Source organism: Volvox carteri (assembly GCF_000143455.1).
Source record: "Volvox carteri f. nagariensis unplaced genomic scaffold VOLCAscaffold_97, whole genome shotgun sequence".
Taxonomy (NCBI): Eukaryota; Viridiplantae; Chlorophyta; class Chlorophyceae; order Chlamydomonadales; family Volvocaceae; genus Volvox; species Volvox carteri.
The window spans coordinates 99,101-102,206 of record NW_003307640.1 but is presented as its reverse complement, the minus strand read 5'-3'; positions in this window follow the sequence as shown (position 1 = coordinate 102,206).

Sequence of the window (3,106 nt, the reverse complement as noted above, 5' to 3'; positions counted from 1 at the left end):
GGCTGGGACAGTGCCCCGGTTGGCGTGAGTGAGGGGGTGAGGCGAGCACGGCGGAACAGACGGACGTAGAGCCACACGCCTCGCCCCTGTGTTTCGCTTCTCGTCGTCAAGCCCGTTGGGCTCAGCTCCTCGCCCCATTTCAAGGCTACATCACAATCACTTACCGCCCCGGCCCTCAAAACACGGCCGACACCCTCTCCCGCTTCCCGGTCAGCTGACCCCAACAGTGCAGCCCAGCCCCCAACCCAGAGCCCTCTGACCCCAGTCCCTCACTTTCCGCTACATCAGCAGAAAACCTAACCTCCATTACATCTCCATCACCTCCCCCGCTTTGGCCCTCCACTTCACCACCTGTCGATGTCGCAGCCAACCATGCCCTTCATCATGCCTGTTTCACCATCGCAGCCCATGTTGTGCCAGACCCCAGCCTCGCAGATGACATCCGTTTCGGATACACCACCGACCCCATGTACTCCAATTCAACAACCACCAAGCCTTACCTACAATGTTCCCCAGACAGGTTCTTCTACTTCGCTAACCGCATCACCATCCCTAACGTCCCATCCTTACACCGCCACCTACTTCACGAATTCCACGATGCTGCTTACTCTGGTCATCCTGGTTTTCGTCGCACCCTCGCCACGATATCAACCCGCTACTGGTGGCCTTACATGGCCCGCACCGTCAAAGCCTACATCAAGTCCTGCCCCATCTGTCAACGCACCAAGCCATCCACCCAGCCTCCTCCTGGCCTCCTCCACCCGCTACCCACTCCCACACAACCCTGGACACACGTGTCTCTGGACTTCATCACCGACCTGCCGCCCTCTAAAGGTTTAGATGGCCGCACCTACACCGCAATCCTCACCACCATCGATATGTTCACCAAGCAAGCCCACTTCGCCCTCACTAACAAAACCACCACCGCCCACGACACCACCCTACTCTTCCTCACCCACGTCTACCGTCTACACGGTCTTCCAACAACCCTCGTCTCCAACCGAGATTCCCGCTTCATGTCCGACGTCTGGTGCACCTTCTGGGAGCACCTTGGCACGTCCCTTAACATCTCCTCCGCCTACCATCCACAAACTGACGGTCAAACCGAGAGAACACATCGCCAGATCCTCCGCGCTTACATCCAACCTATGCAGGACAACTGGGCATCATACCTTCCGATCACCGAAGCAGCATACAACAACGCCACTAACGCAAGCACCGGCATGACACCATTCTACGCCAATCATGGCTACCATCCGCGCACTCCCATCTCCCTCCACGCCGCTTCACCTTCCTCTCACCCGCAGGCTACAGAACTACAGCAGCGTATGAGCGACATCCATGCCACCATCAACCGCGAAATCCAAGCCGCCAAAACCCGCTACACTGCCGCAGCTAACCTGCATCACCGCGCCATCACCTTCAAAGTTGGCGATCGCGTCCGACTGTCCACAGAACACCTCACCCTGCCGACCTACCCCTCCCCAAAAGTCCGCCCTCGCTACCTCGGCCCTTTCCTCATCTCCTCCGTCATTTCTCCAGTTGCATACCGCCTTCACCTTCCAGCCTCCCTCGGCCGCTTGCATCCAGTATTCCACATCAGCCGCCTTCTCCCATGGATGGACAACGACCCAGCACTCTTCCCCGGCCGCCCACCACCTCCACCTGCAGCCCCTACTGCACTAGAATCCCCATATGACAGTGCAGATACCGTTGTTACAGCTGTTCGCCTAGGGTATAACAAGCGTGCACGCCCGTCCGTCATGTTCCTCATGCAGTGGTCCGCAAGTAGTAAACACGACCCCTCATGGGAACCATACGATGACGTGCACAACCTGCCAGCACTTCGTGCCTTCCTGAGGAGCCCAAGCTGGACTGCGTTCAGGCTATCAGATTGCTATGCGTGGTTCAGAGCCAAGTTCCCGGAGCATGCCCCAAGGATCGTACAGTTCTTAACAGAATAGAGCTGCGGCTGGATGTGTGTGTGTGTGTCATCATGTGTATTCGGTATGTCTGTGCGCCTTCGTTCTGTTCTAGCCAGTAGTTACACCAGTCAGTTCAACGTCAGTTTGGTATTGCATTTCACGAGTTTGTTCGCGTCTGGGTATTTGGGTTCCGTGTAGTCGGATTCTAGTCATTTTTGTAGCAGCTTGTGTGTGTCTCCGGATTCTTAAGCCGGATATGGTAGGAGTCGTGCGCCACATTTTAGGCCGGTATCCAGTGCAGGGAAGGTTTTGCCTTGACTCCGGTTCCCTTTTGCCTTCCCCTCGTTAGCCTGGTACCGATTTTGTTCAGGGAATCGGAGAGGCACACGACTATGGCCGCTTAGTGACGTTTTCGCACCGAGGACGGTGCTTGTTTTTAAGGAGGGGAGTGTGTAATATTTTACAGTTCGTTAGCGCGCGCTTTTGAGACCATGTCGTAACTTCGGAGCTAGTGGAGCTTGATCGTGTGGTTCTACGTGTGAGGTTATGGCGTGCTAATATGACTATTTAAGCGGACCATTTTATGAACATTGTAAGTCTAAGTTGAAATTGAAAAGCCCGATTTTCTGTGCTTACGCAAGTATATCGGCCAGTAAAGTCAGCTTACGCTTCCCAGTTGTTAGGAGCGGCCTGGTTCCCTTTCATCTGGACTGCCAAATGGCCGTAGGTAGAGAGCAAATTGTAAGGACAAATAATGCCTCCCTACACTCATATTTGATGGCAAACATGTTAACTAACCTCGTCATAACATTTCACACACTCAGCGCGCATATCTGTGCCTAATTATGACACTTTCAAGGTCGCACATTTATCAAGCTTCTAGCTGGCGAGTAACCTGTCCAGACAACTGCCCCGTAGCTACCGAGCCTGACGAGTTACACGTCTCCGGACTGCCATAGGGATGACGACAGTGTAAGGTAAAGGCCAATGATTTAGCATTCATAACAAGAATCTGTCTTTCTTCCTCTATAATGGCGCACCTTTCATTCGCAGGCAAGCAGCAGGAAGCAGGAAAAGGGGGACTAGACGGCACCAGCAGTACGTGGCCATCATGCAGGTGCATATATGCACTGTATATATGCATATATGCACTGTATATACACTGACATTCTGCCTGCCAT